General features: G+C 46.0%; 11 non-coding genes across 11 annotated transcripts; all 11 read left to right on the top strand.

The window, feature by feature from the left end:
- The first annotated feature begins 1,352 nt into the window (after window positions 1-1,352).
- On the top strand, window positions 1,353-1,543 carry LOC130335447 (U2 spliceosomal RNA). The gene has a single exon (XR_008877078.1). It is a non-coding gene; the product is annotated as a U2 spliceosomal RNA (small nuclear RNA).
- Window positions 1,544-3,643: 2,100 nt separating this feature from the next.
- On the top strand, window positions 3,644-3,834 carry LOC130335446 (U2 spliceosomal RNA). The gene has a single exon (XR_008877077.1). It is a non-coding gene; the product is annotated as a U2 spliceosomal RNA (small nuclear RNA).
- Window positions 3,835-5,930: 2,096 nt separating this feature from the next.
- On the top strand, window positions 5,931-6,121 carry LOC130335444 (U2 spliceosomal RNA). The gene has a single exon (XR_008877076.1). It is a non-coding gene; the product is annotated as a U2 spliceosomal RNA (small nuclear RNA).
- A 2,092-nt stretch (window positions 6,122-8,213) lies between these two features.
- On the top strand, window positions 8,214-8,404 carry LOC130335443 (U2 spliceosomal RNA). Its single transcript, XR_008877075.1, has one exon. It is a non-coding gene; the product is annotated as a U2 spliceosomal RNA (small nuclear RNA).
- Window positions 8,405-10,495: 2,091 nt separating this feature from the next.
- On the top strand, window positions 10,496-10,686 carry LOC130335442 (U2 spliceosomal RNA). The gene has a single exon (XR_008877074.1). It is a non-coding gene; the product is annotated as a U2 spliceosomal RNA (small nuclear RNA).
- Window positions 10,687-12,793: 2,107 nt separating this feature from the next.
- LOC130335441 (U2 spliceosomal RNA) lies at window positions 12,794-12,984 on the top strand. The gene has a single exon (XR_008877073.1). It is a non-coding gene; the product is annotated as a U2 spliceosomal RNA (small nuclear RNA).
- Window positions 12,985-15,080: 2,096 nt separating this feature from the next.
- LOC130335396 (U2 spliceosomal RNA) lies at window positions 15,081-15,271 on the top strand. The gene has a single exon (XR_008877038.1). It is a non-coding gene; the product is annotated as a U2 spliceosomal RNA (small nuclear RNA).
- A 2,106-nt stretch (window positions 15,272-17,377) lies between these two features.
- On the top strand, window positions 17,378-17,568 carry LOC130335440 (U2 spliceosomal RNA). Its single transcript, XR_008877072.1, has one exon. It is a non-coding gene; the product is annotated as a U2 spliceosomal RNA (small nuclear RNA).
- Window positions 17,569-19,657: 2,089 nt separating this feature from the next.
- On the top strand, window positions 19,658-19,848 carry LOC130335439 (U2 spliceosomal RNA). Its single transcript, XR_008877071.1, has one exon. It is a non-coding gene; the product is annotated as a U2 spliceosomal RNA (small nuclear RNA).
- Window positions 19,849-21,938: 2,090 nt separating this feature from the next.
- On the top strand, window positions 21,939-22,129 carry LOC130335438 (U2 spliceosomal RNA). Its single transcript, XR_008877070.1, has one exon. It is a non-coding gene; the product is annotated as a U2 spliceosomal RNA (small nuclear RNA).
- A 2,089-nt stretch (window positions 22,130-24,218) lies between these two features.
- LOC130335437 (U2 spliceosomal RNA) lies at window positions 24,219-24,409 on the top strand. The gene has a single exon (XR_008877069.1). It is a non-coding gene; the product is annotated as a U2 spliceosomal RNA (small nuclear RNA).
- Window positions 24,410-24,775: the final 366 nt, after the last annotated feature.

The following is a 24,775-nucleotide window of genomic DNA, read 5'->3' as shown; positions in this document are numbered from 1 at the left end:
CCTGCTCCAACATGGACTGACATTCTGGCCTACTTTCAGCCGATGCGACTTGTCTGTCGCTGAACAGTCGCTTTTTATGTATTCAGCACCTATGTATAATGTTGTAAAAATGCTCTAGAAGCTAAAGTCGCAGAAATGTCACACATATTTGGCCTGCAACTTTCTGTGCGACAAATTCAGACAGGAAAAATCAGTATAAATCCTTAGAAAATTATCCCCCAGTGTCTCCATCTGCTGGCGGTATTGAATAAGCATTGCTGCACTGATGGGGTATGCATTAGACGAAAAAAAAGAAGAAAAAGAAGAATAATACGCCCAGAAAAGAGGCGAAAAGGAGAAAAACGTAAAAAAAACGTGAAAAAAAAGTAAGAGGAAGAGAAGGGAAAAAAAGGTGGAAATGGGTTTAAAAGTGATTTCGGCGGAGAAATATATATATATATATATATATATATATATATATATATATATATATATATATACGCGCACACACACACATATATATAAACGTATTCTCCGTTGAGATATTGCAGCCGCTGCTGTGTCCAGGCCCAGGAGCCTTAGCACTGTGCTGTGATGTCACTCAATACCACTGACATCACTAGGTGTAAACAACATCTCTCCTTTGCTGTGTATGTGACTATGGAGCTGTTTGGTGATGTCGTCTATTATGGCCTTCATAGAAGCAACAGGAGATTGTTGCATCCATCTAGAACCCTCAGAACTACAGTGCTATGATGTCACTCACTTCCACAGGCCTTGCAGAGTGTAAACAACAACAACCCAGCTTTGTTGTGTATGTAACCATAGGGATTTGTGATGTCACCTAGAACCTTCACAGCAGCGACAGCTTTATGAGGAGCATCAGCACTGCTCTGCCTGAGCAGAACCATCACCGCCATAGGTTGTCAAATAACCCGGGTTTAACCCACACAGGTAAGTCCAATGGGGTGCAGGCATGTCCTCTATGCTTACAGCTTCCCGTGGGTGTTGGTTTGATACCGTTTGGGGACAGCCAAGGAGGCATCTGCAGGCAACAAAGGTAGGTGTGTGCTTGTGTGTGTGTTTCCTATGCAGATCCTAAGCCCAGTGTCACATGCAAGTAGGAGGAGTAAGAAGGGTTCCTGGCAAATCCGGGTTATGGATTGCATTTAAAAAGGCCCCGTGGGAGTGCAATGGGCCCCTGTCTTGCTGCTTAGCAATAATGGTATGGGTTTAGGTTCTGCTGTGTGTACTGGTGGTTGACTGCCCCCCAGCCCAGAGTGTGCATGGAAAATTGTCTGGCAGCCTCCCTGACAGCAAGCAGTGATAGTGCCCATGAAGGGCACCTTGTTGGGCCCGCCCCTTTCACGGTTATCGCTTCTCGGCCTTTTGGCTAAGATCAAGTGTAGTATCTGTTCTTATCAGTTTAATATCTGATACGTCCCCTATCTGGGGACCATATATTAAATGGATTTTTGAGAACGGGGGCCGATTTCGAAGCTTGCTTCCGTCGCCCTATGCATTGACCCGATATGGCAGTATCTTCGGGTACAGTGCACCACCCCCTTACAGGGTTAAAAAGAAAGATTCCTACTTTCATTGCTACCTGCTTGCTGGCTAGCCAGCTAGCCAGCCCTGTGGGCCTTGCTGCTGCTGCAGCCAAAAAACAAAAGGTGGTGCTGCTGCTGCTTCTGCTGCTTCTGCTTCTGCTTGTGTCTGGCCGCTGTTGGAGCGTCCAGGCACAGGACTTCTGCTGCTGCTGACTAAATGGCCTCCTTAATTGGATCATTTGAGTAGCCAGCACACCTGTGCAGGTAGGGCATGACATGATAGGCAGCTGCCTTGATAGCGGGTGGGTGCTGAATGTTCCTAATTGACCAAATAAGATTAATGCTTATGAAGAAATATAAAATCTCATCCCTTCCCCAATATCGCGCCACACCCCTACCCCTTAATTCCCTGGTTGAACTTGATGGACATATGTCTTTTTTCGACCGTACTAACTATGTAACTATGTAACATAACATGGGGGGGGGGGGGGGGGGGTCTCCTGGCTGTTCACACAGGTGTGTCATTGCTGTACATTGACCATGCATTGCTTCTGTGGTATTGCAAAGGCAAAGACAAATGCTTCCAGCCATCCATTGCACTAATGGATTGGTCATCAGCTGGCTGTCTATGTCCCGCATCAATATAGACCAAAGTACAGAGGGTTAGGCTATGCTATTGTGCACCTACCTGATGCATCAGAAGGTGCGAGGCCCTTGCTAAATTCTGTGCACAGAATTTGAGATCTATACTTTAGACTGTATCTAAACCTGCTCCAACATGGACTGACATTCTGGCCTACTTTCAGCCGATGCGACTTGTCTGTCGCTGAACAGTCGCTTTTTATGTATTCAGCACCTATGTATAATGTTGTAAAAATGCTCTAGAAGCTAAAGTCGCAGAAATGTCACACATATTTGGCCTGCAACTTTCTGTGCGACAAATTCAGACAGGAAAAATCAGTATAAATCCTTAGAAAATTATCCCCCAGTGTCTCCATCTGCTGGCGGTATTGAATAAGCATTGCTGCACTGATGGGGTATGCATTAGACGAAAAAAAAGAAGAAAAAGAAGAATAATACGCCCAGAAAAGAGGCGAAAAGGAGAAAAACGTAAAAAAACGTGAAAAAAAAGTAAGAGGAAGAGAAGGGAAAAAAAGGTGGAAATGGGTTTAAAAGTGATTTTGGCGGAGAAATATATATATATATATATATATATATATATATATATATATATATATATACGCGCACACACACACATATATATAAACGTATTCTCCGTTGAGATATTGCAGCCGCTGCTGTGTCCAGGCCCAGGAGCCTTAGCACTGTGCTGTGATGTCACTCAATACCACTGACATCACTAGGTGTAAACAACATCTCTCCTTTGCTGTGTATGTGACTATGGAGCTGTTTGGTGATGTCGTCTATTATGGCCTTCATAGAAGCAACAGGAGATTGTTGCATCCATCTAGAACCCTCAGAACTACAGTGCTATGATGTCACTCACTTCCACAGGCCTTGCAGAGTGTAAACAACAACAACCCAGCTTTGTTGTGTATGTAACCATAGGGATTTGTGATGTCACCTAGAACCTTCACAGCAGCGACAGCTTTATGAGGAGCATCAGCACTGCTCTGCCTGAGCAGAACCATCACCGCCATAGGTTGTCAAATAACCCGGGTTTAACCCACACAGGTAAGTCCAATGGGGTGCAGGCATGTCCTCTATGCTTACAGCTTCCCGTGGGTGTTGGTTTGATACCGTTTGGGGACAGCCAAGGAGGCATCTGCAGGCAACAAAGGTAGGTGTGTGCTTGTGTGTGTGTTTCCTATGCAGATCCTAAGCCCAGTGTCACATGCAAGTAGGAGGAGTAAGAAGGGTTCCTGGCAAATCCGGGTTATGGATTGCATTTAAAAAGGCCCCGTGGGAGTGCAATGAGCCCCTGTCTTGCTGCTTAGCAATAATGGTATGGGTTTAGGTTCTGCTGTGTGTACTGGTGGTTGACTGCCCCCCAGCCCAGAGTGTGCATGGAAAATTGTCTGGCAGCCTCCCTGACAGCAAGCAGTGATAGTGCCCATGAAGGGCACCTTGTTGGGCCCGCCCCTTTCACGGTTATCGCTTCTCGGCCTTTTGGCTAAGATCAAGTGTAGTATCTGTTCTTATCAGTTTAATATCTGATACGTCCCCTATCTGGGGACCATATATTAAATGGATTTTTGAGAACGGGGGCCGATTTCGAAGCTTGCTTCCGTCGCCCTATGCATTGACCCGATATGGCAGTATCTTCGGGTACAGTGCACCACCCCCTTACAGGGTTAAAAAGAAAGATTCCTACTTTCATTGCTACCTGCTTGCTGGCTAGCCAGCTAGCCAGCCCTGTGGGCCTTGCTGCTGCTGCAGCCAAAAAACAAAAGGTGGTGCTGCTGCTGCTTCTGCTGCTTCTGCTTCTGCTTGTGTCTGGCCGCTGTTGGAGCGTCCAGGCACAGGACTTCTGCTGCTGCTGACTAAATGGCCTCCTTAATTGGATCATTTGAGTAGCCAGCACACCTGTGCAGGTAGGGCATGACATGATAGGCAGCTGCCTTGATAGCGGGTGGGTGCTGAATGTTCCTAATTGACAAAATAAGATTAATGCTTATGAAGAAATATAAAATCTCATCCCTTCCCCAATATCGCGCCACACCCCTACCCCTTAATTCCCTGGTTGAACTTGATGGACATATGTCTTTTTTCGACCGTACTAACTATGTAACTATGTAACATAACATGGGGGGGGGGGGGGGGTCTCCTGGCTGTTCACACAGGTGTGTCATTGCTGTACATTGACCATGCATTGCTTCTGTGGTATTGCAAAGGCAAAGACAAATGCTTCCAGCCATCCATTGCACTAATGGATTGGTCATCAGCTGGCTGTCTATGTCCCGCATCAATATAGACCAAAGTACAGAGGGTTAGGCTATGCTATTGTGCACCTACCTGATGCATCAGAAGGTGCGAGGCCCTTGCTAAATTCTGTGCACAGACTTTGAGATCTATACTTTAGACTGTATCTAAACCTGCTCCAACATGGACTGACATTCTGGCCTACTTTCAGCCGATGCGACTTGTCTGTCGCTGAACAGTCGCTTTTTATGTATTCAGCACCTATGTATAATGTTGTAAAAATGCTCTAGAAGCTAAAGTCGCAGAAATGTCACACATATTTGGCCTGCAACTTTCTGTGCGACAAATTCAGACAGGAAAAATCAGTATAAATCCTTAGAAAATTATCCCCCAGTGTCTCCATCTGCTGGCGGTATTGAATAAGCATTGCTGCACTGATGGGGTATGCATTAGACGAAAAAAAAGAAGAAAAAGAAGAATAATACGCCCAGAAAAGAGGCGAAAAGGAGAAAAACTTAAAAAAACGTGAAAAAAAAGTAAGAGGAAGAGAAGGGAAAAAAAGGTGGAAATGGGTTTAAAAGTGATTTCGGCGGAGAAATATATATATATATATATATATATATATATATATATATATATATATACGCGCACACACACACATATATATAAACTTATTCTCCGTTGAGATATTGCAGCCGCTGCTGTGTCCAGGCCCAGAGGAGCCTTAGCACTGTGCTGTGATGTCACTCAATACCACTGACATCACTAGGTGTAAACAACATCTCTCCTTGCTGTGTATGTGACTATGGAGCTGTTTGGTGATGTCGTCTATTATGGCCTTCATAGAAGCAACAGGAGATTGTTGCATCCATCTAGAACCCTCAGAACTACAGTGCTATGATGTCACTCACTTCCACAGGCCTTGCAGAGTGTAAACAACAACAACCCAGCTTTGTTGTGTATGTAACCATAGGGATTTGTGATGTCACCTAGAACCTTCACAGCAGCGACAGCTTTATGAGGAGCATCAGCACTGCTCTGCCTGAGCAGAACCATCACCGCCATAGGTTGTCAAATAACCCGGGTTTAACCCACACAGGTAAGTCCAATGGGGTGCAGGCATGTCCTCTATGCTTACAGCTTCCCGTGGGTGTTGGTTTGATACCGTTTGGGGACAGCCAAGGAGGCATCTGCAGGCAACAAAGGTAGGTGTGTGCTTGTGTGTGTGTTTCCTATGCAGATCCTAAGCCCAGTGTCACATGCAAGTAGGAGGAGTAAGAAGGGTTCCTGGCAAATCCGGGTTATGGATTGCATTTAAAAAGGCCCCGTGGGAGTGCAATGGGCCCCTGTCTTGCTGCTTAGCAATAATGGTATGGGTTTAGGTTCTGCTGTGTGTACTGGTGGTTGACTGCCCCCCAGCCCAGAGTGTGCATGGAAAATTGTCTGGCAGCCTCCCTGACAGCAGGCAGTGATAGTGCCCATGAAGGGCACCTTGTTGGGCCCGCCCCTTTCACGGTTATCGCTTCTCGGCCTTTTGGCTAAGATCAAGTGTAGTATCTGTTCTTATCAGTTTAATATCTGATACGTCCCCTATCTGGGGACCATATATTAAATGGATTTTTGAGAACGGGGGCCGATTTCGAAGCTTGCTTCCGTCGCCCTATGCATTGACCCGATATGGCAGTATCTTCGGGTACAGTGCACCACCCCCTTACAGGGTTAAAAAGAAAGATTCCTACTTTCATTGCTACCTGCTTGCTGGCTAGCCAGCTAGCCAGCCCTGTGGGCCTTGCTGCTGCTGCAGCCAAAAAACAAAAGGTGGTGCTGCTGCTGCTTCTGCTGCTTCTGCTTCTGCTTGTGTCTGGCCGCTGTTGGAGCGTCCAGGCACAGGACTTCTGCTGCTGCTGACTAAATGGCCTCCTTAATTGGATCATTTGAGTAGCCAGCACACCTGTGCAGGTAGGGCATGACATGATAGGCAGCTGCCTTGATAGCGGGTGGGTGCTGAATGTTCCTAATTGACAAAATAAGATTAATGCTTATGAAGAAATATAAAATCTCATCCCTTCCCCAATATCGCGCCACACCCCTACCCCTTAATTCCCTGGTTGAACTTGATGGACATATGTCTTTTTTCGACCGTACTAACTATGTAACTATGTAACATAACATGGGGGGGGGTCTCCTGGCTGTTCACACAGGTGTGTCATTGCTGTACATTGACCATGCATTGCTTCTGTGGTATTGCAAAGGCAAAGACAAATGCTTCCAGCCATCCATTGCACTAATGGATTGGTCATCAGCTGGCTGTCTATGTCCCGCATCAATATAGACCAAAGTACAGAGGGTTAGGCTATGCTATTGTGCACCTACCTGATGCATCAGAAGGTGCGAGGCCCTTGCTAAATTCTGTGCACAGACTTTGAGATCTATACTTTAGACTGTATCTAAACCTGCTCCAACATGGACTGACATTCTGGCCTACTTTCAGCCGATGCGACTTGTCTGTCGCTGAACAGTCGCTTTTTATGTATTCAGCACCTATGTATAATGTTGTAAAAATGCTCTAGAAGCTAAAGTCGCAGAAATGTCACACATATTTGGCCTGCAACTTTCTGTGCGACAAATTCAGACAGGAAAAATCAGTATAAATCCTTAGAAAATTATCCCCCAGTGTCTCCATCTGCTGGCGGTATTGAATAAGCATTGCTGCACTGATGGGGTATGCATTAGACGAAAAAAAAGAAGAAAAAGAAGAATAATACGCCCAGAAAAGAGGCGAAAAGGAGAAAAACGTAAAAAAACGTGAAAAAAAAGTAAGAGGAAGAGAAGGGAAAAAAAGGTGGAAATGGGTTTAAAAGTGATTTCGGCGGAGAAATATATATATATATATATATATATATATATATATATATATATATATATACGCGCACACACACACATATATATAAACGTATTCTCCGTTGAGATATTGCAGCCGCTGCTGTGTCCAGGCCCAGGAGCCTTAGCACTGTGCTGTGATGTCACTCAATACCACTGACATCACTAGGTGTAAACAACATCTCTCCTTTGCTGTGTATGTGACTATGGAGCTGTTTGGTGATGTCGTCTATTATGGCCTTCATAGAAGCAACAGGAGATTGTTGCATCCATCTAGAACCCTCAGAACTACAGTGCTATGATGTCACTCACTTCCACAGGCCTTGCAGAGTGTAAACAACAACAACCCAGCTTTGTTGTGTATGTAACCATAGGGATTTGTGATGTCACCTAGAACCTTCACAGCAGCGACAGCTTTATGAGGAGCATCAGCACTGCTCTGCCTGAGCAGAACCATCACCGCCATAGGTTGTCAAATAACCCGGGTTTAACCCACACAGGTAAGTCCAATGGGGTGCAGGCATGTCCTCTATGCTTACAGCTTCCCGTGGGTGTTGGTTTGATACCGTTTGGGGACAGCCAAGGAGGCATCTGCAGGCAACAAAGGTAGGTGTGTGCTTGTGTGTGTGTGTTTCCTATGCAGATCCTAAGCCCAGTGTCACATGCAAGTAGGAGGAGTAAGAAGGGTTCCTGGCAAATCCGGGTTATGGATTGCATTTAAAAAGGCCCCGTGGGAGTGCAATGGGCCCCTGTCTTGCTGCTTAGCAATAATGGTATGGGTTTAGGTTCTGCTGTGTGTACTGGTGGTTGACTGCCCCCCAGCCCAGAGTGTGCATGGAAAATTGTCTGGCAGCCTCCCTGACAGCAAGCAGTGATAGTGCCCATGAAGGGCACCTTGTTGGGCCCGCCCCTTTCACGGTTATCGCTTCTCGGCCTTTTGGCTAAGATCAAGTGTAGTATCTGTTCTTATCAGTTTAATATCTGATACGTCCCCTATCTGGGGACCATATATTAAATGGATTTTTGAGAACGGGGGCCGATTTCGAAGCTTGCTTCCGTCGCCCTATGCATTGACCCGATATGGCAGTATCTTCGGGTACAGTGCACCACCCCCTTACAGGGTTAAAAAGAAAGATTCCTACTTTCATTGCTACCTGCTTGCTGGCTAGCCAGCTAGCCAGCCCTGTGGGCCTTGCTGCTGCTGCAGCCAAAAAACAAAAGGTGGTGCTGCTGCTGCTTCTGCTGCTTCTGCTTCTGCTTGTGTCTGGCCGCTGTTGGAGCGTCCAGGCACAGGACTTCTGCTGCTGCTGACTAAATGGCCTCCTTAATTGGATCATTTGAGTAGCCAGCACACCTGTGCAGGTAGGGCATGACATGATAGGCAGCTGCCTTGATAGCGGGTGGGTGCTGAATGTTCCTGATTGACAAAATAAGATTAATGCTTATGAAGAAATATAAAATCTCATCCCTTCCCCAATATCGCGCCACACCCCTACCCCTTAATTCCCTGGTTGAACTTGATGGACATATGTCTTTTTTCGACCGTACTAACTATGTAACTATGTAACATAACATGGGGGGGGGGGGGGTCTCCTGGCTGTTCACACAGGTGTGTCATTGCTGTACATTGACCATGCATTGCTTCTGTGGTATTGCAAAGGCAAAGACAAATGCTTCCAGCCATCCATTGCACTAATGGATTGGTCATCAGCTGGCTGTCTATGTCCCGCATCAATATAGACCAAAGTACAGAGGGTTAGGCTATGCTATTGTGCACCTACCTGATGCATCAGAAGGTGCGAGGCCCTTGCTAAATTCTGTGCACAGACTTTGAGATCTATAATTTAGACTGTATCTAAACCTGCTCCAACATGGACTGACATTCTGGCCTACTTTCAGCCGATGCGACTTGTCTGTCGCTGAACAGTCGCTTTTTATGTATTCAGCACCTATGTATAATGTTGTAAAAATGCTCTAGAAGCTAAAGTCGCAGAAATGTCACACATATTTGGCCTGCAACTTTCTGTGCGACAAATTCAGACAGGAAAAATCAGTATAAATCCTTAGAAAATTATCCCCCAGTGTCTCCATCTGCTGGCGGTATTGAATAAGCATTGCTGCACTGATGGGGTATGCATTAGACGAAAAAAAAGAAGAAAAAGAAGAATAATACGCCCAGAAAAGAGGCGAAAAGGAGAAAAACGTAAAAAAACGTGAAAAAAAAAGTAAGAGGAAGAGAAGGGAAAAAAAGGTGGAAATGGGTTTAAAAGTGATTTCGGCGGAGAAATATATATATATATATATATATATATATATATATATATATATACGCGCACACACACACATATATATAAACGTATTCTCCGTTGAGATATTGCAGCCGCTGCTGTGTCCAGGCCCAGGAGCCTTAGCGCTGTGCTGTGATGTCACTCAATACCACTGACATCACTAGGTGTAAACAACATCTCTCCTTTGCTGTGTATGTGACTATGGAGCTGTTTGGTGATGTCGTCTATTATGGCCTTCATAGAAGCAACAGGAGATTGTTGCATCCATCTAGAACCCTCAGAACTACAGTGCTATGATGTCACTCACTTCCACAGGCCTTGCAGAGTGTAAACAACAACAACCCAGCTTTGTTGTGTATGTAACCATAGGGATTTGTGATGTCACCTAGAACCTTCACAGCAGCGACAGCTTTATGAGGAGCATCAGCACTGCTCTGCCTGAGCAGAACCATCACCGCCATAGGTTGTCAAATAACCCGGGTTTAACCCACACAGGTAAGTCCAATGGGGTGCAGGCATGTCCTCTATGCTTACAGCTTCCCGTGGGTGTTGGTTTGATACCGATTGGGGACAGCCAAGGAGGCATCTGCAGGCAACAAAGGTAGGTGTGTGCTTGTGTGTGTGTTTCCTATGCAGATCCTAAGCCCAGTGTCACATGCAAGTAGGAGGAGTAAGAAGGGTTCCTGGCAAATCCGGGTTATGGATTGCATTTAAAAAGGCCCCGTGGGAGTGCAATGGGCCCCTGTCTTGCTGCTTAGCAATAATGGTATGGGTTTAGGTTCTGCTGTGTGTACTGGTGGTTGACTGCCCCCCAGCCCAGAGTGTGCATGGAAAATTGTCTGGCAGCCTCCCTGACAGCAAGCAGTGATAGTGCCCATGAAGGGCACCTTGTTGGGCCCCGCCCCTTTCACGGTTATCGCTTCTCGGCCTTTTGGCTAAGATCAAGTGTAGTATCTGTTCTTATCAGTTTAATATCTGATACGTCCCCTATCTGGGGACCATATATTAAATGGATTTTTGAGAACGGGGGCCGATTTCGAAGCTTGCTTCCGTCGCCCTATGCATTGACCCGATATGGCAGTATCTTCGGGTACAGTGCACCACCCCCTTACAGGGTTAAAAAGAAAGATTCCTACTTTCATTGCTACCTGCTTGCTGGCTAGCCAGCTAGTCAGCCCTGTGGGCCTTGCTGCTGCTGCAGCCAAAAAACAAAAGGTGGTGCTGCTGCTGCTTCTGCTGCTTCTGCTTCTGCTTGTGTCTGGCCGCTGTTGGAGCGTCCAGGCACAGGACTTCTGCTGCTGACTAAACGGCCTCCTTAATTGGATCATTTGAGTAGCCAGCACACCTGTGCAGGTAGGGCATGACATGATAGGCAGCTGCCTTGATAGCGGGTGGGTGCTGAATGTTCCTAATTGACAAAATAAGATTAATGCTTATGAAGAAATATAAAATCTCATCCCTTCCCCAATATCGCGCCACACCCCTACCCCTTAATTCCCTGGTTGAACTTGATGGACATATGTCTTTTTTCGACCGTACTAACTATGTAACTATGTAACATAACATGGGGGGGGGGGGGGGTGTCTCCTGGCTGTTCACACAGGTGTGTCATTGCTGTACATTGACCATGCATTGCTTCTGTGGTATTGCAAAGGCAAAGACAAATGCTTCCAGCCATCCATTGCACTAATGGATTGGTCATCAGCTGGCTGTCTATGTCCCGCATCAATATAGACCAAAGTACAGAGGGTTAGGCTATGCTATTGTGCACCTACCTGATGCATCAGAAGGTGCGAGGCCCTTGCTAAATTCTGTGCACAGACTTTGAGATCTATACTTTAGACTGTATCTAAACCTGCTCCAACATGGACTGACATTCTGGCCTACTTTCAGCCGATGTGACTTGTCTGTCGCTGAACAGTCGCTTTTTATGTATTCAGCACCTATGTATAATGTTGTAAAAATGCTCTAGAAGCTAAAGTCGCAGAAATGTCACACATATTTGGCCTGCAACTTTCTGTGCGACAAATTCAGACAGGAAAAATCAGTATAAATCCTTAGAAAATTATCCCCCAGTGTCTCCATCTGCTGGCGGTATTGAATAAGCATTGCTGCACTGATGGGGTATGCATTAGACGAAAAAAAAGAAGAAAAAGAAGAATAATACGCCCAGAAAAGAGGCGAAAAGGAGAAAAACGTAAAAAAACGTGAAAAAAAAGTAAGAGGAAGAGAAGGGAAAAAAAGGTGGAAATGGGTTTAAAAGTGATTTAGGCGGAGAAATATATATATATATATATATATATATATATATATATATATATATATATATATATATATATACGCGCACACACACACATATATATAAACGTATTCTCCGTTGAGATATTGCAGCCGCTGCTGTGTCCAGGCCCAGGAGCCTTAGCACTGTGCTGTGATGTCACTCAATACCACTGACATCACTAGGTGTAAACAACATCTCTCCTTTGCTGTGTATGTGACTATGGAGCTGTTTGGTGATGTCGTCTATTATGGCCTTCATAGAAGCAACAGGAGATTGTTGCATCCATCTAGAACCCTCAGAACTACAGTGCTATGATGTCACTCACTTCCACAGGCCTTGCAGAGTGTAAACAACAACAACCCAGCTTTGTTGTGTATGTAACCATAGGGATTTGTGATGTCACCTAGAACCTTCACAGCAGCGACAGCTTTATGAGGAGCATCAGCACTGCTCTGCCTGAGCAGAACCATCACCGCCATAGGTTGTCAAATAACCCGGGTTTAACCCACACAGGTAAGTCCAATGGGGTGCAGGCATGTCCTCTATGCTTACAGCTTCCCGTGGGTGTTGGTTTGATACCGTTTGGGGACAGCCAAGGAGGCATCTGCAGGCAACAAAGGTAGGTGTGTGCTTGTGTGTGTGTTTCCTATGCAGATCCTAAGCCCAGTGTCACATGCAAGTAGGAGGAGTAAGAAGGGTTCCTGGCAAATCCGGGTTATGGATTGCATTTAAAAAGGCCCCGTGGGAGTGCAATGGGCCCCTGTCTTGCTGCTTAGCAATAATGGTATGGGTTTAGGTTCTGCTGTGTGTACTGGTGGTTGACTGCCCCCCAGCCCAGAGTGTGCATGGAAAATTGTCTGGCAGCCTCCCTGACAGCAAGCAGTGATAGTGCCCATGAAGGGCACCTTGTTGGGCCCGCCCCTTTCACGGTTATCGCTTCTCGGCCTTTTGGCTAAGATCAAGTGTAGTATCTGTTCTTATCAGTTTAATATCTGATACGTCCCCTATCTGGGGACCATATATTAAATGGATTTTTGAGAACGGGGGCCGATTTCGAAGCTTGCTTCCGTCGCCCTATGCATTGACCCGATATGGCAGTATCTTCGGGTACAGTGCACCACCCCCTTACAGGGTTAAAAAGAAAGATTCCTACTTTCATTGCTACCTGCTTGCTGGCTAGCCAGCTAGCCAGCCCTGTGGGCCTTGCTGCTGCTGCAGCCAAAAAACAAAAGGTGGTGCTGCTTCTGCTGCTTCTGCTGCTTCTGCTTCTGCTTGTGTCTGGCCGCTGTTGGAGCGTCCAGGCACAGGACTTCTGCTGCTGCTGACTAAATGGCCTCCTTAATTGGATCATTTGAGTAGCCAGCACACCTGTGCAGGTAGGGCATGACATGATAGGCAGCTGCCTTGATAGCGGGTGGGTGCTGAATGTTCCTAATTGACAAAATAAGATTAATGCTTATGAAGAAATATAAAATCTCATCCCTTCCCCAATATCGCGCCACACCCCTACCCCTTAATTCCCTGTTTGAACTTGATGGACATATGTCTTTTTTCGACCGTACTAACTATGTAACTATGTAACATAACATGGGGGGGGGGGGGGGGTCTCCTGGCTGTTCACACAGGTGTGTCATTGCTGTACATTGACCATGCATTGCTTCTGTGGTATTGCAAAGGCAAAGACAAATGCTTCCAGCCATCCATTGCACTAATGGATTGGTCATCAGCTGGCTGTCTATGTCCCGCATCAATATAGACCAAAGTACAGAGGGTTAGGCTATGCTATTGTGCACCTACCTGATGCATCAGAAGGTGCGAGGCCCTTGCTAAATTCTGTGCACAGACTTTGAGATCTATACTTTAGACTGTATCTAAACCTGCTCCAACATGGACTGACATTCTGGCCTACTTTCAGCCGATGCGACTTGTCTGTCGCTGAACAGTCGCTTTTTATGTATTCAGCACCTATGTATAATGTTGTAAAAATGCTCTAGAAGCTAAAGTCGCAGAAATGTCACACATATTTGGCCTGCAACTTTCTGTGCGACAAATTCAGACAGGAAAAATCAGTATACATCCTTAGAAAATTATCCCCCAGTGTCTCCATCTGCTGGCGGTATTGAATAAGCATTGCTGCACTGATGGGGTATGCATTAGACGAAAAAAAAGAAGAAAAAGAAGAATAATACGCCCAGAAAAGAGGCGAAAAGGAGAAAAACGTAAAAAAACGTGAAAAAAAAGTAAGAGGAAGAGAAGGGAAAAAAAGGTGGAAATGGGTTTAAAAGTGATTTCGGCGGAGAAATATATATATATATATATATATATATATATATATATATATATATACGCGCACACACACACATATATATAAACGTATTCTCCGTTGAGATATTGCAGCCGCTGCTGTGTCCAGGCCCAGGAGCCTTAGCACTGTGCTGTGATGTCACTCAATACCACTGACATCACTAGGTGTAAACAACATCTCTCCTTTGCTGTGTATGTGACTATGGAGCTGTTTGGTGATGTCGTCTATTATGGCCTTCATAGAAGCAACAGGAGATTGTTGCATCCATCTAGAACCCTCAGAACTACAGTGCTATGATGTCACTCACTTCCACAGGCCTTGCAGAGTGTAAACAACAACAACCCAGCTTTGTTGTGTATGTAACCATAGGGATTTGTGATGTCACCTAGAACCTTCACAGCAGCGACAGCTTTATGAGGAGCATCAGCACTGCTCTGCCTGAGCAGAACCATCACCGCCATAGGTTGTCAAATAACCCGGGTTTAACCCACACAGGTAAGTCCAATGGGGTGCAGGCATGTCCTCTATGCTTACAGCTTCCCGTGGGTGTTGGTTTGATACCGTTTGGGGACAGCCAAGGAGGCATCTGCAGGCAACAAAGGTAGGTGTGTGCTTGTGTGTGTGTTTCCTATGCAGATCCTAAGCCCAGTGTCACATGCAAGTAGGAGGAGTAAGAAGGGTTCCTGGCAAATCCGGGTTATGGATTGCATTTAAAAAGGCCCCGTGGGAGTGCAATGGGCCCCTGTCTTGCTGCTTAGCAATAATGGTATGGGTTTAGGTTCTGCTGTGTGTACTGGTGGTTGACTGCCCCCCAGCCCAGAGTGTGCATGGAAAATTGTCTGGCAGCCTCCCTGACAGCAAGCAGTGATAGTGCCCATGAAGGGCACCTTGTTGGGCCCGCCCCTTTCACGGTTATCGCTTCTCGGCCTTTTGGCTAAGATCAAGTGTAGTATCTGTTCTTATCAGTTTAATATCTGATACGTCCCCTATCTGGGGACCATATATTAAATGCATTTTTGAGAACGGGGGCCGATTTCGAAGCTTGCTTCCGTCGCCCTATGCATTGACCCGATATGGCAGTATCTTCGGGTACAGTGCACCACCCCCTTACAGGGTTAAAAAGAAAGATTCCTACTTTCATTGCTACCTGCTTGCTGGCTAGCCAGCTAGCCAGCCCTGTGGGCCTTGCTGCTGCTGCAGCCAAAAAACAAAAGGTGGTGCTGCTGCTGCTTCTGCTGCTTCTGCTTCTGCTTGTGTCTGGCCGCTGTTGGAGCGTCCAGGCACAGGACTTCTGCTGCTGCTGACTAAATGGCCTCCTTAATTGGATCATTTGAGTAGCCAGCACACCTGTGCAGGTAGGGCATGACATGATAGGCAGCTGCCTTGATAGCGGGTGGGTGCTGAATGTTCCTAATTGACAAAATAAGATTAATGCTTATGAAGAAATATAAAATCTCATCCCTTCCCCAATATCGCGCCACACCCCTACCCCTTAATTCCCTGGTTGAACTTGATGGACATATGTCTTTTTTCGACCGTACTAACTATGTAACTATGTAACATAACATGGGGGGGGGGGGGGGTCTCCTGGCTGTTCACACAGGTGTGTCATTGCTGTACATTGACCATGCATTGCTTCTGTGGTATTGCAAAGGCAAAGACAAATGCTTCCAGCCATCCATTGCACTAATGGATTGGTCATCAGCTGGCTGTCTATGTCCCGCATCAATATAGACCAAAGTACAGAGGGTTAGGCTATGCTATTGTGCACCTACCTGATGCATCAGAAGGTGCGAGGCCCTTGCTAAATTCTGTGCACAGACTTTGAGATCTATACTTTAGACTGTATCTAAACCTGCTCCAACATGGACTGACATTCTGGCCTACTTTCAGCCGATGCGACTTGTCTGTCGCTGAACAGTCGCTTTTTATGTATTCAGCACCTATGTATAATGTTGTAAAAATGCTCTAGAAGCTAAAGTCGCAGAAATGTCACACATATTTGGCCTGCAACTTTCTGTGCGACAAATTCAGACAGGAAAAATCAGTATAAATCCTTAGAAAATTATCCCCCAGTGTCTCCATCTGCTGGCGGTATTGAATAAGCATTGCTGCACTGATGGGGTATGCATTAGACGAAAAAAAAGAAGAAAAAGAAGAATAATACGCCCAGAAAAGAGGCGAAAAGGAGAAAAACGTAAAAAAACGGGAAAAAAAAGTAAGAGGAAGAGAAGGGAAAAAAAGGTGGAAATGGGTTTAAAAGTGATTTCGGCGGAGAAATATATATATATATATATATATATATATATATATATATATATATATATATATATATATACGCGCACACACACACATATATATAAACGTATTCTCCGTTGAGATATTGCAGCCGCTGCTGTGTCCAGGCCCAGGAGCCTTAGCACTGTGCTGTGATGTCACTCAATACCACTGACATCACTAGGTGTAAACAACATCTCTCCTTTGCTGTGTATGTGACTATGGAGCTGTTTGGTGATGTCGTCTATTATGGCCTTCATAGAAGCAACAGGAGATTGTTGCATCCATCTAGAACCCTCAGAACTACAGTGCTATGATGTCACTCACTTCCACAGGCCTTGCAGAGTGTAAACAACAACAACCCAGCTTTGTTGTGTATGTAACCATAGGGATTTGTGATGTCACCTAGAACCTTCACAGCAGCGACAGCTTTATGAGGAGCATCAGCACTGCTCTGCCTGAGCAGAACCATCACCGCCATAGGTTGTCAAATAACCCGGGTTTAACCCACACAGGTAAGTCCAATGGGGTGCAGGCATGTCCTCTATGCTTACAGCTTCCCGTGGGTGTTGGTTTGATACCGTTTGGGGACAGCCAAGGAGGCATCTGCAGGCAACAAAGGTAGGTGTGTGCTTGTGTGTGTGTTTCCTATGCAGATCCTAAGCCCAGTGTCACATGCAAGTAGGAGGAGTAAGAAGGGTTCCTGGCAAATCCGGGTTATGGATTGCATTTAAAAAGGCCCCGTGGGAGTGCAATGGGCCCCTGTCTTGCTGCTTAGCAATAATGGTATGGGTTTAGGTTCTGCTGTGTGTACTGGTGGTTGACTGCCCCCCAGCCCAGAGTGTGCATGGAAAATTGTCTGGCAGCCTCCCTGACAGCAAGCAGTGATAGTGCCCATGAAGGGCACCTTGTTGGGCCCGCCCCTTTCACGGTTATCGCTTCTCGGCCTTTTGGCTAAGATCAAGTGTAGTATCTGTTCTTATCAGTTTAATATCTGATACGTCCCCTATCTGGGGACCATATATTAAATGGATTTTTGAGAACGGGGGCCGATTTCGAAGCTTGCTTCCGTCGCCCTATGCATTGACCCGATATGGCAGTATCTTCGGGTACAGTGCACCACCCCCTTACAGGGTTAAAAAGAAAGATTCCTACTTTCATTGCTACCTGCTTGCTGGCTAGCCAGCTAGCCAGCCCTGTGGGCCTTGCTGCTGCTGCAGCCAAAAAACAAAAGGTGGTGCTGCTGCTGCTTCTGCTGCTTCTGCTTCTGCTTGTGTCTGGCCGCTGTTGGAGCGTCCAGGCACAGGACTTCTGCTGCTGCTGACTAAATGGCCTCCTTAATTGGATCATTTGAGTAGCCAGCACACCTGTGCAGGTAGGGCATGACATGATAGGCAGCTGCCTTGATAGCGGGTGGGTGCTGAATGTTCCTAATTGACAAAATAAGATTAATGCTTATGAAGAAATATAAAATCTCATCCCTTCCCCAATATCGCGCCACACCCCTACCCCTTAATTCCCTGGTTGAACTTGATGGACATATGTCTTTTTTCGACCGTACTAACTATGTAACTATGTAACATAACATGGGGGGGGGGGGGGTCTCCTGGCTGTTCACACAGGTGTGTCATTGCTGTACATTGACCATGCATTGCTTCTGTGGTATTGCAAAGGCAAAGACAAATGCTTCCAGCCATCCATTGCACTAATGGATTGGTCATCAGCTGGCTGTCTATGTCCCGCATCAATATAGACCAAAGTACAGAGGGTTAGGCTATGCTATTGTGCACCTACCTGATGCATCAGAAGGTGCGAGGCCCTTGCTAAATTCTGTGCACAGACTTTGAGATCTATACTTTAGACTGTATCTAAACCTGCTCCAACATGGACTGACATTCTGGCCTACTTTCAGCCGATGCGACTTGTCTGTCGCTGAACAGTCGCTTTTTATGTATTCAGCACCTATGTATAATGTTGTAAAAATGCTCTAGAAGCTAAAGTCGCAGAAATGTCACACATATTTGGCCTGCAACTTTCTGTGCGACAAATTCAGACAGGAAAAATCAGTATAAATCCTTAGAAAATTATCCCCCAGTGTCTCCATCTGCTGGCGGTATTGAATAAGCATCGCTGCACTGATGGGGTATGCATTAGACGAAAAAAAAGAAGAAAAAGAAGAATAATACGCCCAGAAAAGAGGCGAAAAGGAGAAAAATGTAAAAAAACGTGAAAAAAAAGTAAGAGGAAGAGAAGGGAAAAAAAGGTGGAAATGGGTTTAAAAGTGATTTCGGCGGAGAAATATATATATATATATATATATATATATATATATATATATATACGCGCACACACACACATATATATAAACGTATTCTCCGTTGAGATATTGCAGCCGCTGCTGTGTCCAGGCCCAGGAGCCTTAGCACTGTGCTGTGATGTCACTCAAAACCAGTGACATCACTAGGTGTAAACAACATCTCTCCTTTGCTGTGTATGTGACTATGGAGCTGTTTGGTGATGTCGTCTATTATGGCCTTCATAGAAGCAACAGGAGATTGTTGCATCCATCTAGAACCCTCAGAACTACAGTGCTATGATGTCACTCACTTCCACAGGCCTTGCAGAGTGTAAACAACAACAACCCAGCTTTGTTGTGTATGTAACCATAGGGATTTGTGATGTCACCTAGAACCTTCACAGCAGCGACAGCTTTATGAGGAGCATCAGCACTGCTCTGCCTGAGCAGAACCATCACCGCCATAGGTTGTCAAATAACCCGGGTTTAACCCACACAGGTAAGTCCAATGGGGTGCAGGCATGTCCTCTATGCTTACAGCTTCCCGTGGGTGTTGGTTTGATACCGTTTGGGGACAGCCAAGGAGGCATCTGCAGGCAACAAAGGTAGGTGTGTGCTTGTGTGTGTGTTTCCTATGCAGATCCTAAGCCCAGTGTCACATGCAAGTAGGAGGAGTAAGAAGGGTTCCTGGCAAATCCGGGTTATGGATTGCATTTAAAAAGGCCCCGTGGGAGTGCAATGGGCCCCTGTCTTGCTGCTTAGCAATAATGGTATGGGTTTAGGTTCTGCTGTGTGTACTGGTGGTTGACTGCCCCCCAGCCCAGAGTGTGCATGGAAAATTGTCTGGCAGCCTCCCTGACAGCAAGCAGTGATAGTGCCCATGAAGGGCACCTTGTTGGGCCCGCCCCTTTCACGGTTATCGCTTCTCGGCCTTTTGGCTAAGATCAAGTGTAGTATCTGTTCTTATCAGTTTAATATCTGATACGTCCCCTATCTGGGGACCATATATTAAATGGATTTTTGAGAACGGGGGCCGATTTCGAAGCTTGCTTCCGTCGCCCTATGCATTGACCCGATATGGCAGTATCTTCGGGTACAGTGCACCACCCCCTTACAGGGTTAAAAAGAAAGATTCCTACTTTCATTGCTACCTGCTTGCTGGCTAGCCAGCTAGCCAGCCCTGTGGGCCTTGCTGCTGCTGCAGCCAAAAAACAAAAGGTGGTGCTGCTGCTGCTTCTGCTGCTTCTGCTTCTGCTTGTGTCTGGCCGCTGTTGGAGCGTCCAGGCACAGGACTTCTGCTGCTGCTGACTAAATGGCCTCCTTAATTGGATCATTTGAGTAGCCAGCACACCTGTGCAGGTAGGGCATGACATGATAGGCAGCTGCCTTGATAGCGGGTGGGTGCTGAATGTTCCTAATTGACAAAATAAGATTAATGCTTATGAAGAAATATAAAATCTCATCCCTTCCCCAATATCGCGCCACACCCCTACCCCTTAATTCCCTGGTTGAACTTGATGGACATATGTCTTTTTTCGACCGTACTAACTATGTAACTATGTAACATAACATGGGGGGGGGGGGGGGTCTCCTGGCTGTTCACACAGGTGTGTCATTGCTGTACATTGACCATGCATTGCTTCTGTGGTATTGCAAAGGCAAAGACAAATGCTTCCAGCCATCCATTGCACTAATGGATTGGTCATCAGCTGGCTGTCTATGTCCCGCATCAATATAGACCAAAGTACAGAGGGTTAGGCTATGCTATTGTGCACCTACCTGATGCATCAGAAGGTGCGAGGCCCTTGCTAAATTCTGTGCACAGACTTTGAGATCTATACTTTAGACTGTATCTAAACCTGCTCCAACATGGACTGACATTCTGGCCTACTTTCAGCCGATGCGACTTGTCTGTCGCTGAACAGTCGCTTTTTATGTATTCAGCACCTATGTATAATGTTGTAAAAATGCTCTAGAAGCTAAAGTCGCAGAAATGTCACACATATTTGGCCTGCAACTTTCTGTGCGACAAATTCAGACAGGAAAAATCAGTATAAATCCTTAGAAAATTATCCCCCAGTGTCTCCATCTGCTGGCGGTATTGAATAAGCATTGCTGCACTGATGGGGTATGCATTAGACGAAAAAAAAGAAGAAAAAGAAGAATAATACGCCCAGAAAAGAGGCGAAAAGGAGAAAAACTTAAAAAAATGTGAAAAAAAAGTAAGAGGAAGAGAAGGGAAAAAAAGGTGGAAATGGGTTTAAAAGTGATTTCGGCGGAGAAATATATATATATATATATATATATATATATATATATATATATACGCGCACACACACACATATATATAAACGTATTCTCCGTTGAGATATTGCAGCCGCTGCTGTGTCCAGGCCCAGGAGCCTTAGCACTGTGCTGTGATGTCACTCAATACCACTGACATCACTAGGTGTAAACAACATCTCTCCTTTGCTGTGTATGTGACTATGGAGCTGTTTGGTGATGTCGTCTATTATGGCCTTCATAGAAGCAACAGGAGATTGTTGCATCCATCTAGAACCCTCAGAACTACAGTGCTATGATGTCACTCACTTCCACAGGCCTTGCAGAGTGTAAACAACAACAACCCAGCTTTGTTGTGTATGTAACCATAGGGATTTGTGATGTCACCTAGAACCTTCACAGCAGCGACAGCTTTATGAGGAGCATCAGCACTGCTCTGCCTGAGCAGAACCATCACCGCCATAGGTTGTCAAATAACCCGGGTTTAACCCACACAGGTAAGTCCAATGGGGTGCAGGCATGTCCTCTATGCTTACAGCTTCCCGTGGGTGTTGGTTTGATACCGTTTGGGGACAGCCAAGGAGGCATCTGCAGGCAACAAAGGTAGGTGTGTGCTTGTGTGTGTGTTTCCTATGCAGATCCTAAGCCCAGTGTCACATGCAAGTAGGAGGAGTAAGAAGGGTTCCTGGCAAATCCGGGTTATGGATTGCATTTAAAAAGGCCCCGTGGGAGTGCAATGGGCCCCTGTCTTGCTGCTTAGCAATAATGGTATGGGTTTAGGTTCTGCTGTGTGTACTGGTGGTTGACTGCCCCCCAGCCCAGAGTGTGCATGGAAAATTGTCTGGCAGCCTCCCTGACAGCAAGCAGTGATAGTGCCCATGAAGGGCACCTTGTTGGGCCCGCCCCTTTCACGGTTATCGCTTCTCGGCCTTTTGGCTAAGATCAAGTGTAGTATCTGTTCTTATCAGTTTAATATCTGATACGTCCCCTATCTGGGGACCATATATTAAATGGATTTTTGAGAACGGGGGCCGATTTCGAAGCTTGCTTCCGTCGCCCTATGCATTGACCCGATATGGCAGTATCTTCGGGTACAGTGCACCACCCCCTTACAGGGTTAAAAAGAAAGATTCCTACTTTCATTGCTACCTGCTTGCTGGCTAGCCAGCTAGCCAGCCCTGTGGGCCTTGCTGCTGCTGCAGCCAAAAAACAAAAGGTGGTGCTTCTGCTGCTTCTGCTTCTGCTTGTGTCTGGCCGCTGTTGGAGCGTCCAGGCACAGGACTTCTGCTGCTGCTGACTAAATGGCCTCCTTAATTGGATCATTTGAGTAGCCAGCACACCTGTGCAGGTAGGGCATGACATGATAGGCAGCTGCCTTGATAGCGGGTGGGTGCTGAATGTTCCTAATTGACAAAATAAGATTAATGCTTATGAAGAAATATAAAATCTCATCCCTTCCCCAATATCGCGCCACACCCCTACCCCTTAATTCCCTGGTTGAACTTGATGGACATATGTCTTTTTTCGACCGTACTAACTATGTAACTATGTAACATAACATGGGGGGGGGGGGGGGGGGGTCTCCTGGCTGTTCACACAGGTGTGTCATTGCTGTACATTGACCATGCATTGCTTCTGTGGTATTGCAAAGGCAAAGACAAATGCTTCCAGCCATCCATTGCACTAATGGATTGGTCATCAGCTGGCTGTCTATGTCCCGCATCAATATAGACCAAAGTACAGAGGGTTAGGCTATGCTATTGTGCACCTACCTGATGCATCAGAAGGTGCGAGGCCCTTGCTAAATTCTGTGCACAGACTTTGAGATCTATACTTTAGACTGTATCTAAACCTGCTCCAACATGGACTGACATTCTGGCCTACTTTCAGCCGATGCGACTTGTCTGTCGCTGAACAGTCGCTTTTTATGTATTCAGCACCTATGTATAATGTTGTAAAAATGCTCTAGAAGCTAAAGTCGCAGAAATGTCACACATATTTGGCCTGCAACTTTCTGTGCGACAAATTCAGACAGGAAAAATCAGTATAAATCCTTAGAAAATTATCCCCCAGTGTCTCCATCTGCTGGCGGTATTGAATAAGCATTGCTGCACTGATGGGGTATGCATTAGAGGAAAAAAAAGAAGAAAAAGAAGAATAATACGCCCAGAAAAGAGGCGAAAAGGAGAAAAACGTAAAAAAACTTGAAAAAAAAGTAAGAGGAAGAGAAGGGAAAAAAAGGTGGAAATGGGTTTAAAAGTGATTTCGGCGGAGAAATATATATATATATATATATATATATATATATATATATATATATACGCGCACAAACACACATATATATATAAACGTATTCTCCGTTGAGATATTGCAGCCGCTGCTGTGTCCAGGCCCAGGAGCCTTAGCACTGTGCTGTGATGTCACTCAATACCACTGACATCACTAGGTGTAAACAACATCTCTCCTTTGCTGTGTATGTGACTATGGAGCTGTTTGGTGATGTCGTCTATTATGGCCTTCATAGAAGCAACAGGAGATTGTTGCATCCATCTAGAACCCTCAGAACTACAGTGCTATGATGTCACTCACTTCCACAGGCCTTGCAGAGTGTAAACAACAACAACCCAGCTTTGTTGTGTATGTAACCATAGGGATTTGTGATGTCACCTAGAACCTTCACAGCAGCGACAGCTTTATGAGGAGCATCAGCACTGCTCTGCCTGAGCAGAACCATCACCGCCATAGGTTGTCAAATAACCCGGGTTTAACCCACACAGGTAAGTCCAATGGGGTGCAGGCATGTCCTCTATGCTTACAGCTTCCCGTGGGTGTTGGTTTGATACCGTTTGGGGACAGCCAAGGAGGCATCTGCAGGCAACAAAGGTAGGTGTGTGCTTGTGTGTGTGTTTCCTATGCAGATCCTAAGCCCAGTGTCACATGCAAGTAGGAGGAGTAAGAAGGGTTCCTGGCAAATCCGGGTTATGGATTGCATTTAAAAAGGCCCCGTGGGAGTGCAATGGGCCCCTGTCTTGCTGCTTAGCAATAATGGTATGGGTTTAGGTTCTGCTGTGTGTACTGGTGGTTGACTGCCCCCCAGCCCAGAGTGTGCATGGAAAATTGTCTGGCAGCCTCCCTGACAGCAAGCAGTGATAGTGCCCATGAAGGGCACCTTGTTGGGCCCGCCCCTTTCACGGTTATCGCTTCTCGGCCTTTTGGCTAAGATCAAGTGTAGTATCTGTTCTTATCAGTTTAATATCTGATACGTCCCCTATCTGGGGACCATATATTAAATGGATTTTTGAGAACGGGGGCCGATTTCGAAGCTTGCTTCCGTCGCCCTATGCATTGACCCGATATGGCAGTATCTTCGGGTACAGTGCACCACCCCCTTACAGGGTTAAAAAGAAAGATTCCTACTTTCATTGCTACCTGCTTGCTGGCTAGCCAGCTAGCCAGCCCTGTGGGCCTTGCTGCTGCTGCAGCCAAAAAACAAAAGGTGGTGCTGCTGCTGCTTCTGCTGCTTCTGCTTCTGCTTGTGTCTGGCCGCTGTTGGAGCGTCCAGGCACAGGACTTCTGCTGCTGCTGACTAAATGGCCTCCTTAATTGGATCATTTGAGTAGCCAGCACACCTGTGCAGGTAGGGCATGACATGATAGGCAGCTGCCTTGATAGCGGGTGGGTGCTGAATGTTCCTAATTGACAAAATAAGATTAATGCTTATGAAGAAATATAAAATCTCATCCCTTCCCCAAT

The sequence above is a fragment of the Hyla sarda genome, unplaced genomic scaffold (assembly GCF_029499605.1).
Source record: "Hyla sarda isolate aHylSar1 unplaced genomic scaffold, aHylSar1.hap1 scaffold_450, whole genome shotgun sequence".
In the NCBI taxonomy this organism is placed as follows: domain Eukaryota; kingdom Metazoa; phylum Chordata; class Amphibia; order Anura; family Hylidae; genus Hyla; species Hyla sarda.
Note: the sequence above shows the minus strand (reverse complement) of the source record. Positions and strands in the feature narration are given on the sequence as shown.